The sequence below is a fragment of the Limulus polyphemus genome, unplaced genomic scaffold (assembly GCF_000517525.1).
Source record: "Limulus polyphemus unplaced genomic scaffold, Limulus_polyphemus-2.1.2 Scaffold1425, whole genome shotgun sequence".
In the NCBI taxonomy this organism is placed as follows: domain Eukaryota; kingdom Metazoa; phylum Arthropoda; class Merostomata; order Xiphosura; family Limulidae; genus Limulus; species Limulus polyphemus.
The window spans coordinates 167,903-180,292 of NW_013667035.1; the positions used below are offsets into that span (position 1 = coordinate 167,903).

The following is a 12,390-nucleotide window of genomic DNA, read 5'->3' on the forward strand; positions in this document are numbered from 1 at the left end:
CACTTAAGAAAAAACTATAACCATTTGTTTTTCACAACGATACAAAATACATGTTTCAAGAGAGAAAAAAAAAACTCCAGTGTACTTAAAGTAAGATTGTGGTGATCAAATATTAATTGGTTATGGATTGCCTTAGCCTAATTATTAATTAATTTTTTTGTTTTGTTTTTATATCTAGACATTAATTACTAAATAGCTTATTTCCTATGTGTTAGGAAGAAGGAAGAATAAACACATTACTACAACCCTCCTTGACTTTTATACCCAGAGAACTTGATAAAGAAAATAAGGAAGACTGGAAAAAAATTAACATATAGCCATATTTCCCTTAATCTCTAAAAACATACAAAAGATACATAAATAAGAAAGTAAGAGAAGTATTCAGACTTCACAACACAACTACACACCAAACCACTGAAAGACTCAATGGAGACGTGAAACATTTTTAAAATCCTCTGTAAATGTGAACTCCAATACACTGGAGGAACAAAAAGGCCAACAAAAGGTAGTATTCAGGAGCATAACATATACTCTGTATTACCAATGTATCTAAAGTGATGAGATATGAACCACATATCAGAAAATAAGAATAAAAACAGGCTTCTACACATCTATCTAATTCACAGATGTAAGCAAATCTTGATAGCCTTCTTAATACCATTCAATAAAGTTAATTCAAGCACACTAGCCTTTCTAATAAGAAGACCCAGAATTGATGCCACCCTCTGCCACCACATATAGACCTTCAAGGTTTTCCTGAAAACAGCAGCAGGTTAGCAGACACACCACTCTCTAACAAGAGTACCCAGAACAAACCTCAATTCTTGCAACCACATATAACCTTTTCAGGATTTCCTTGAAGACAGCAGCAGATTAGAAGCCAAAATGGAAGATACAGACCAGTTAGTATCCAGTAATAAGGAAAGTAATTAATTAATAACAACTTGGGTGGTAATATAGGCTACTAATCATAACAATAAAAAAACAGTGTAGTTTACATATTGAGCTGTAATAAAATAATGAGCTTTAAATATGTATTCATTGTCAAGTTCAAGTAGATAGAACTAAGGAATACGACTACATAAACATCTGTATGCATACTCTTAAGAATTGAAAAAAATAAACAAACAAAACACAGAAAAATCAGAAGTGTTAAAGCTTCAAGTTTGTAAAAAAGTGAAAAGATGCAAGTAAATGTCTGTTACCTATCTATGGGAGCCTATGGCACTGGAGTTTTCTGAAGAAAACAAATCCTAAAGAAACTCAGAAATGATTATTGTATTTTGAAAGTTCAAGTACAAGGTCTAGTTTGTTCCACAGACCAATCATAAGCTTCTTTAAAGCAGGTTATGTCCATATTTACAGTATGAAGGTAAGTTTTATTACAGTGTTTTTATTTGCTATAACAAGCATGTAATATTTTAAATTAATTCTAATCAGAAATGTTTTTTTATATAATGTACACTATTCAATTTTTTTACTTTTTGTGAGGTAAAACTATTTTTATTTACTTATCATTTTTTTATACACCTACATGCTACAGGTAATGAGGAAAATGTTAAATTCCAGATAGCTAAACTTTCTTTAATAGACACAACATTACTATCAACATAAAAAGAAACATCACCATTTACGTTCATTATATACTTCAGTCATGTACTTGTGTGCTAGACAGTTAAAAAACAACCTAATTCTAGTAAGTGGAAGCAGAGAAATAATAGGGTGATCTCATTGAGAAGAAATCCTGCAAATCTTGTTCTAGCATGTAGTTAATTTCAGTACTACACCCTTTATAACACTTGAAAGTTCAAAGCTACTCAGTTGCTCTGATTATAAGTTTACAGCATTATTTACAGATCAGAACTTGGAAACTTTACAAAGTATTAGGTAAAGAAAAGAAAGGTGATAAGAATATACTGCAAGGAGCACACATATACATATACACACAAAGAAAGCAAGTTGTATTCTAGTTTTGGCTATATGAAGTTTTACTCATACAGAAAAGGGTGAAAACAAATTTATAATCATTAAATACATACAGTAATAAAAAGAGGAGAAAAGGTATGTAAAACAGTTCATTTACATGGAATAGTGAAAAAAGGAGGAAAGTAAATCAGTACTACATATCAGAGACTGAAATATCATTTTCAATTGTTATAACAGTGACCTTGGCTGACAATTATCATTCTTTTTAAGCCATGTTCTTTAAACAAATAAACTTAAATAAGTTTTTCTAGATAGTGTTTGAGGTATTATATTTGAAATTAATCTTTTAAGTGTTGTCTGTTTACCTATGTACATGAGAAATTTTAAATATACCTTGGTGCTACAATTAAACCATCTGAAATTTATCACGTGTTTGGCATTAGTGTTTTTCTGTTTCGTTTTGTTATTAAGTGGTCCTCTGCCAACTGGAAAATTTCTCTAAGAGTGACACTGAATAGTTTGAAAGTTGTAGAATTTCCAAGTAGATATGCATATTTGTAGTAAAGTATCTCAATTACTGAAATAACTTGGTATGGAATACTACATTTATCTTACTTGTATAGCAGACTGAAATCAACAGAGATTTGATTTCTGGGGACAGCTGTTTAACCATGTGATTTGTTTCCTCTCTCTTTCATAGAACTTCAAAACCAGTTTGATACCACACATGCAGTCAATTTGAAATGGCCTTAACAACCCATGCAAAAGTTTTTCTAATTATTTAATGGTAAAAATATGACATTTAATATATCAGGTTTTATTTCACTGGACTTCCTTCAAGCTATGGAGTTTGAAACTAGATTTCAGTTTACGTACTTAATGTTTGTATCTCTGTGTGGTTTGATTTACGAACTTAATAAAAAATCATAGGAAGTTTTTTTTCTCTCATTTAGCTTAGAAAAATAAATTGATGGTACAGGTTTTCTAAATTCATGGTTGAAAATAAAACACATACAGTTGACAATAATTTGTAGGGAATTTCTCCTGATATTATTATTATTTACTGATCTTCTGTCTAAAGAATATAGCATGACAGAAGCATTTATGTCAAATGGTCTAGCATGTAGTGAACAGAAACAGTTATTGTAATTTATTTTGTACATATTAATGTTTATATATGATGTAGATCAATAAGATAAATATAGATTTATAAATACTTAGCTGTTATTATTACCAAAGTGTTACAATGTTTTTCCAATATAGACCACAAATGCAACAGAAATGTTAATCAGTAATTTATTTAAATTTATGGTGTTTGTCGTTACTTAACTAAAATGTGATTGAAATATTTTTTGTAACTTTGTTACTATAAAAACAGTTTTTCAATGAGGTATTACTTATACAAATGGTGTTTTTGCCATCACCTTAAGCTATGACAAACCAAAACATTAACAGAAACAATTAAGAACAAGCAAATACATCTATGAATATAATCAATACAGCTACTACACTGTTTAAAAGCAAATATAAGTATATATTTGTCACTGCTTATCTTATTTTCTGAAACAAAAATTTTGGGTCTTTTCTGTTTGGTGCCCACCAACAGATCATTTTGAAAATAACACCAGTAATACAATAAAAAATATATTAATAATAAGACATTATATGATATTTCTTTAACAAATTTTGCAACATTAAACTATTTTTTTGAATAAATCTTCATCTTTGTTTCTATTTTTCCATATAAATTCACAAACATAAGAGTCAACCATTTGGTGGAGTTCTGCATTGATGCTTATTTCTTTGCTTTAATTTGTGCCACATACTTTCGATATTTTGGGTATGGCTGCAAGTTTCAGTATCTACAAAATTTTCTCTGTGATTTACAGTTTTAAGCCAGTAAAAATAACCTTCCATCTTCGGGATATTGGATGAGCTCGGAATGGAAAAGATCATTTTTGAACTGTTGGTGGGCACCAAATGGAAAAGATCCAAAATCTTATTTTTTGACTACTAAAACATTACTTCACATGATGAAGACTGTTATACAACTGTATTAACTTTAAGGTTGGTAAACAGTCAGAATACAGAGAATACAGAACAAACAATGCATCCAAAATTACCAATCATAACAAACCATGGAAAACAATGGTTATTCCTTTAAGTTTACATTATCAGTATTTTATTTGGAAAACATATCTAAATCAACTGTACCGTAAACTAACACCATGATTAATTTTGAAAGTAAGGCTATATTTCAAACTAACACCATTAGTTTTGATTGCAGGATCTTACTGTAAATTAACCCATTATTAGTTTTTACTGCAGAACTTTATTGTGAACTAATACCATTATTAGTTTTGATTGCAGGATTGTACTAATAACTAAAACCATTACCAGTTTTGACTGAAGGGCTATACTGTGAACCAATATCATTATTAGTTTTGACTGCAGGAGTGTATTGTGAACTAACATTATTATTAGTTTTGATTGTACGACTATACTGTGAACCAACATCATTACAAGTTTTGATAGCAGGATTATACCGTAAACTAACACCATTATTAGTTTTGACTGTAGGACTGCACCTTGACCTAACACTTGCAGTTTTGTACTGGTGGTGAATGATGACATCACATACAATTGAACTGGTGGTTAAGAATGACATCACACAAAATTTTAGTTTCAGATTGTCATAATAATGACTTTTTAACATAACATCAATTTAAGCAAACACTCAAATGTTCAATTAATGTTCCCTGAATTATTAATGTGAATATTGTGTCTTGTTTGGCATCAAATGATACGAATATAGCACTAAAATAAAATAACATTTAAGTTGTGTTTAAAAATATATAAAGTACATGTGCACTTAAGAAGATACAATGTGCATAATGCAGCCAAAATACAATAAACAAAGTTTACAGTAGCATATTATGACAAAAATATCAAAATGGGCAAAGTTCTGAACTTTGTGTTTACTCTGTAATTGAAGTTTCTTCTCGATCAGGTTTTAGGTCATGTTTGAGCGACCTGGGAGGATCAGGTGCAAGTGAAGACCTCTTCCTCCTTCCTTGATGGTATATTTATATTTTGGAAAATACTAAATGGTTTACATCACCAGATCAGGGTTCATACATTATGCAGGTAATTGCACTGATCCTTCTTCCCTTTTCAAGGCCCTGTCCATAAACGTAAAGCTTGTAGCATTTTGTGCTTTTTCCATCACTTCTTTTAATGGTTGTGTAAAAGTTTTACACTTCACAAATAGTTTTGTCGGAAAAATCAACACTATCACTTAATTAAGTTATTAAATGCTTATTTTACTTAAATACCCTTTAAATACAATTTTGATATCTTAATCTAAGTGATATGTTTAGGTGCTAGCTATAGCTTGTCGCCGTACTTTATTTTTGATTTGGGTAGTGGGATTTATCCATGTTAATTTATAATCATTGGTTAATCCTAAGAATTTTACCGACATTTGGGTGAGTGTCTGTGTTTTGATTGATTTAAAGTGCCAATTTTGTCTTTTGAACATATATTTTAATTCATGTTTTCGGCAGTATTTAACGATTTGGTTTGTACTGGTTGTGTGTTTGTAGCAGCTATTGATGGGGCAGGAGAACTCTTCCAGATTGCCACATAAAATGTAAGGCTATAGTTTGGGTCTGTTAATACGATAGGATAGGGCTAACTACTCCAACTTGGTGGCATCCACCTCAGGAGCAAAGTACTCCACATTTACTCTGGATTTTCTATTTTATAAAAAATTAGATAACCAGTGTTATCATATTCATGATAGTGTAATGTTGTTTCATTTACTTCAGTTCAAAAATGTGACCTTTTGGCAGTGCAATCACTTCAGGTGGTTAAAGAAAGTTAAAAGGAAAGATTCTTCTTATGTAAACTTTCAATGAAGTTTATCTGTATGGAGAAGAAGTTCCCATCTGTGAGGGAAAGACATTACCAAGTGCCAGGCTGAGAATCAGAAGGTCCAACATTGAAGCTTGCAATATGTCACTGAACATTCACTATACTTTTAGCGAGTTATAAAAATGGCAGGCAATCCTGCTATTTGATTAATAGTAGTCTGGTAATGGTTCATTGTTTCCCTCCCTCTAGTTATCAGTTATCCTGTAATGATACAACATCTCAAGGCTATAGGTAAGGTGGAAAGGGGGGGGGGGTCAACCAAAGTACTACTGGCTAAGAAATCTCACCTGATTCAGTCACTCAGGCTAATGTAGAATATAAACAAGTCTCACCATTCAATTATGAGAATCAGAAGGTCTGACAATGGAGTTTGCAATATGTCACTGAGTTATAAAAATGGCAGGCAATCCTGCTAATATAGAATAAGAACAAGTCTCATCATTCAATTATGATTTCTCATTTTCATGATTGTGTTTAGAAAATTAGTACCTAAAATAGATCATCCATATTAGTTTCATGTTTCTGTTTTATTGTATGTGAATAAAATGCACACACATCAAACCACATTAGTGCCTTATGCTTTTATTAACAAGCAAAATGTTTACTTAATTTTGGGAAAAGAACCCCCACATGTTATACCCTGGTTAAGAAGCTGTGCCTGAAGCTTTGTCTCTGACCTAGCCATTTCACCCAAGGATCGCACCAGGTGGAAATTCAGATTAAAAAGATCAAATTATATCAATCTGTCAATGCAGATCTTTATTTGTAAAGAACAATTCTTCTGAAACATTCTAATGGATTCATCTAAGCCTATTTGGAATAAAATCATCTCTTTCCTACATTTCTCTTCAGTTTTATTGTTTACTTAGAGAAAATTGGAATTGAGATAAAACTACATGAAACTGTTATATAAATTAGACTTTTTGTTACAGATCGTTTGATTCCCAATACTTAACAATCATGACACACCTCCATTCCAATCTTATGTTAATTACAAAAATTACTTATTTCCATTATTTGTCTTCTGGTTCACACACATACATACAAAGTGATAATGTGAAAACAACAACAAAAAAAAACACCCCTTCTTACAACACTGTGTTAGTTGTACCATATAGTTATAACATTTCCATTGCATAATTGAAAGAATTCACTAGTTTTAATACAATTTTCTGACTTTGAACCTAACTGGAAATATAGAAAATCTTTTAGCTAATCATAAAAAATTCGTTTTATCTAAAGTATTCCATATCAGAGATATGATTATAATCCCACCGATTCACATATAAGAAAGCAACATAAACATACAGAAATAATTTATCAAAAATGACTGACATGATGGAAAAGTTTCACCTGGATATCCAGTAAAAAAATGCGGGTTTAACTGAATCAACACAACGTTATTAAACAAATAAGGAAAAATAACAAGGAGAAAATAATTAATGTTTATATTAATCTACTTGTATCAAATACAATCTGCCAAATATCATTTCCGTAACTAAGACAACAACGTTACGACATGCATCACAATGAAATGCGACAGAACAGAAGAGAGGATTGTAGAAAATCAAAGCACCAAAATATTGCATGTATGTGAGAAACATGCTCTCTAAAAATCACTCGCACATTACACTTTTAATTATATCTGCAGTTGTGCTTATAATTTGTAACGATGCTAATCGAAATTACTTCGTTGTTCGAAATTGGTGGGACGTGTGTATGTCGGTTCCAAACCACTGCCGTCACAGAAATAAACTTTTACAAGAAAATAAACCATTATCGTCTTATTTGACATACACCAGTTATCGCTGTCTTAATTTTCAAGATGATAATTAAGTATTAGTTTTAGGGTTGATGCTGGAACTTTACAATTAGCAAAATTTAAAATTAAACCTCCTATCATTATGTATCTTTAATACAAATGAAAGACGATTTTTTTTTTCCAAATAGTTCAGCAATTTCTTTTAAACACGCCATATTTATGTTGTAACAAAATTTAAATTAACTTCAAGAATATTTCCTAGGAATTACAATTCACTTCATTTTCAGGCTTGTTTTAAAATATAATGTGTACGTTCGACCACAAAAAGTTAATTTACAGGAACTCAAGCAAGTAAGTATGATTTTTTTTTTTTTCGTCCACAAGGTTGGGAATGGGTGAAAGCTGGAACAACGAAAAATTTGCCGTATGGTCCATTGAATCAACTCCATTCGCATTAAAAACCACACCAAATATTATCTCTTGCTTCTGTCCGCATAGACAACAGGCCGTCTAACTAACACGTACTGAACGTTATCAGGCAAGAATAACTAAAAGTGTTGTATCTTATTTAATGTAATATGACTGACAACAATCCATACTGTATTATTGAATACACTGCACACGCTCCGGGATCGAGCAGTAATACTTCCAATCAAAAGGAAATCGTTGTCTACAAGTGTATTTCCTGTTTAAAAGAGTGTTTTATCGCTTACGGATACGTGTATTTAACCTATTACAAAACAAGTTTCATACAATCACATGGGTTACTTTGACATTCGAGAGTCAAAATTTTAATTTTTAATCTACAAAGCTGAGAAACTTTACTTTTCTATCAATATCGCTAAAAAAAAAAATTGCTGAAGTATGAATAATACAATTTATTTCTCAATCTTCAAACTTAAACAGGATATCTTTAACAGAATATCAACAACGGAGTGAATCATCAGATAGGAACTTTTGCCGCAGAAGCCTTGACAGTTGGCTCTTTATTGCTTCGTAGCGAAAACAAATATTTTTCAAAATAAAGCATCACGTTAACTTTCAATTCCAAATAATCCGAACTAACTTAAAACTTGTGAAATCGAAGAGATTTGGGACTCTAAGGTTTCACAAATATATAGTAAGAAGTTAACACAATATCTAACATTGCTTAGTAGTTCTGCCTAGCAACGTATCGGACAAAAGTTTTTCACCAGGATCCATGACATCACAGCAAACATCCGCTTTTGCATGTTACATCCAGAACGACAGGTAATGACTAAGTGGAATATCCTTTAACTCCCATCTAAGTAATGACTAATCAGGGCCCCCTATCTCTGTCATTATACACTTTCGGAAATACACTGGGCTTGACTGGTACTCCACTTTGTTCAGATATAGTTTAACTCTAGCATTACCGATGGAGTCCAAGGTCCCATTGGCTATTTATACATTTTCTTCTAAATTATTTATGTATGAAACTGCTTTTGGGTCCATGACCTTGTTAGTTACAAGGTTCCTAATACCATTAATCACACAAATACCCTCGATATTACAAGGAATCCCACTAATTACTACTGGGGTCCCATACGTAATTTTATGTATAAAATTGGTGTGTTTTTTCCATTTTTTTTCTTGTCAGCTCCTTGCACTGAGTGTAGTAATATGAAAAAACAAAATTGCGCATTTTTTGTTTCAGTGCAATGCTACAAAATGGGCAGTCTCACAGAAAATGAGCACAAACACTGAAGGAAAAGAAAGCGTGAGAGAAATAACAGAAAATATGATTCGAACCAATGTAATACGTATGTATGTATGTATAGATTTTTAAAATATCTAGGTCATAAACAATTGTAAATCCGTACCTACTGCTATCTGTGTGGAGAGAGAAGTGTTTTTGTCCCTTTAGTATTTTATGAGACAATTTAAAAGTACATTGATATAAAAATAGTAGTTTCATTTAAACATTTTTAGTCGAGAAGGGCCTCGGATTTTATTTTAGAGCGCCTTAAAATCTTCCAGTTTCCAAGATCCACTTAGGACCCTAGACCCTTGATTATTTTCTTCATCTTGGGTGCAATTAATTTGTTGATGCACCATCAACTTATGATGTTGTGAGTTTTTCAGATAAAACTGATTTCTTCTAAGAGTAACAAAGTAGGTCCGCTAAATAACAGTAGATTCGTCAGGATATTTATTGAGAAATAAGTCTATATCCTCTTACTGAATTCGTGGAAATAAAAAAAGACTGAATACAAGTGTACAATCAAAACAAACAGTCTTTATTAAAAACAAACACAGTGAATATATGTATTTTACCTAGCACAACGGACAATCATCTCTACTGAAGAGTAGGTTAGAAGATGTTCTATATCAGCTCAGATTGTAGACAAGACTAATTACGTAGATCTCCTGTTCCGATCTGAACAAATATCACGTTGCCTTCATAAATCCACAACGTCATACTTACTCAGAACAACAAGCGCTAATCACGTGGCTGGTCATTCTTAATGAAACACGAGATATCACTATCTCAATGGGTCACTTCACCCCATGTAGAAAGATAATTGTTTAACTTTACATAGTATGAGTGACCATGCAGCTATTTTTCTCACGGGAAGACAAAAGGAGCTACTCCATGTGAATGATACAAAACAATACAGCAAACAGATTTAATGACCTTCTTCACCAATGTATTATGTAGAAACTGCACATACACGCACAAAGTCTGAATTTTCTAAATTAATAAAAGAAAACACAATATTCATGTTATACTTATATACCACACAGTCACCATATGCCCCTGGATATATTCAGGTATCTTATCTAAATTTTCATGCAAGTGTTCTGCATGTAGTTATGACAGTCTTGTGAAATGTTTGTAAACAGATGCTAATATATTTAATTTGATAAAGGTTACATATAGCAACAGGCAGAAGCTTGCATCACTTTGGCCCTATGTCTGTGTCCACTTCATGTGGGAGGGATAGAGTTACATTTATAAATTTGTAATCAGATACCGCACTTGAACTCTTTGCCTGAATTTTAAGTATGGTATAGCATAATTCTTTCCATCCGGGTGCTGTGTAGGCAATTTAAGAAAGCATCTTATTCACCCTAGCAACCAGTATAGGCATTAGGGATGGGACAAATATTCAGTATGATATCCATTCCTATATTAATTAGGACAATTAATGATAGATTAAGGCATACAGAAACTAGCGAATTTATATTCTATACTAGATGGGTAGCAGATTAATTATGTAAAATAATGTCACCTACGCGTAAATAGTGGCGCCACCTATAATTTTGAACGTGTTTCCAATTTATTAAACATGCGCTTTTACCATTTAACACTTGGTTTACGAAACACCGCATTTTCGAAGGGCTCAATAATAAAAAACGCACATACATTTATATATTTGCCATTTTACTTGAAATTAAACAATCATTTACTACATGTGTGTATATATCAGTATGACAAAAATTTTCCCGTAAATCTTACAAATCCATTGTTGATAACACATCACGTGAGGTCTCAATGTCTAAAACATGCATGAAAATAGTTGTACTTTTCTAGTGTAACCATCTTTTTGAATTTAAGCTTTAGAAAGGAACAGCATGTATCTGCTAAAACTTGTGGTCGTTAATATTATAACTGACAAAGTATAATAGCCACCAGAGAACGCCACGGGTCATGTCAGTAAAATAATTCCGTAATGGAAAAGTGATTTTCCCCACCGACTGAAATAGACAGAACAACAACAAAAAACGAGGTATGAACCTTGCCAAAGGTCTTTGACCTTTACATGTGATTTGGAGACAATCAAGTTTAGTACTATAGAAAATATGTCTGCAAAATATTTGCGTTCCTCGGTTAACCAAGGCTGATAGACCTTGATGCTCAAAGACAAAATAATTCCAAATTTCCAGTCTCCAACTCACTAAGCAGAGGATTCTAAATATTTATAAATACTTTGAAAATGCATTTAAAAAAAAAAGTGTAATCATCTAGTGATTTGTTTCAGTGTCTACAAAATTTAAACATTTTATACTCAGTTGATTTTCATTTCATGCAATAGTAGGTTAGGATCTCATGATCTTGTTCAAGGAAGTTATAGATATATGTCATAAACTTGAAGACAATTTGATCTATTTTAAGTCTGATGAACGAGTAACAACTGTGATTAAAACTTTTACAATATTTATTATAAGTGCCTTTTGATAAAAACGAGTCAATAATAATGTTACCCGGCAAGTATGATGAAAAATAAATGAGTAAAGTTGCGGAATGATACTAAAATAATGTATTTTTCACGTTGATGCATGGCCTAATTGTTAAGGCGCTTGAATCGCAATCTGCGAGTCGCAGTTTCGAATTCCTTCACCAAACAGGTTCACCTTTTCACTCGTTGGAGCGTTATAATACCCTTTTCGTTGGTAAAAAAAAAAAGTCACCCAGGACTTGGCGATCGGTATTGTTAACTAACTGTCTACTCGTTAGTCTCTCACTTCTAAATTAGGGAAGGCTAGCGCAGACAGCACTTGATTTAGCTTTGCGCAAATTCAACAAACATACAAAGAGTATTGCAAAGTGCAGGAACGTCGAGAGCCAGTACGAGCCCCGTGGCAAACATCCTCGCCGGGCCCCCCATTCTCTCTCTCACTTTTTTAACATTTTCAAGAATTTATTAAAAAGAAGATCCTAAATTAGGACAGCAACAAGCTCATAAACCAGACCAAATCATAGCAGCAGCCGTTTTTACCTCACAGTATAAGCGTAAAAA

General features: G+C 32.2%; 1 protein-coding gene across 1 annotated transcript in view; it reads right to left on the minus strand.

Annotated features, from left to right (window-relative positions):
- LOC106463500 (active breakpoint cluster region-related protein-like) overlaps window positions 1–12,390 on the minus strand; it is an 82,024-nt gene that overhangs the window by 50,993 nt on the left and 18,641 nt on the right. The window lies entirely within an intron of this gene.